We start from the raw sequence: 378 nt of genomic DNA on the forward strand, positions 1-378 counted from the left end.
TCGACTAAAATAAATTAATGTTCCATTCGAAAAGAGAGCTATTAGGATTTACAGTAAAAACTCGAAATTATTTGTTAAAGTGTTGAATAGATCGTTTTTTTGCAAGAAAGTAAAACACACAGGTTATCTTAGCTATGTAATACATTCAGATAAAAAGGATTAGCTGAGTAGCTACTTTGAAGCTAATCGCATAGTTCTCATTCACACACTAACTGAAAACATCTATCAGTCATTAGAGTGTTTATAATTTACTTAACCACTGCAAATTGAGTTAATTTTACGTGTTTCTATCAGACTATACATATATATATAGTTTCTATACTTTTTAAAGAATGAGCCAAATACTCCTCAAGAAAAAGGATATGAAAGCATTCTAGT

Source organism: Schistosoma mansoni (assembly GCF_000237925.1).
Source record: "Schistosoma mansoni, WGS project CABG00000000 data, chromosome 1 unplaced supercontig 0076, strain Puerto Rico, whole genome shotgun sequence".
Lineage (NCBI taxonomy): Eukaryota > Metazoa > Platyhelminthes > Trematoda > Strigeidida > Schistosomatidae > Schistosoma > Schistosoma mansoni.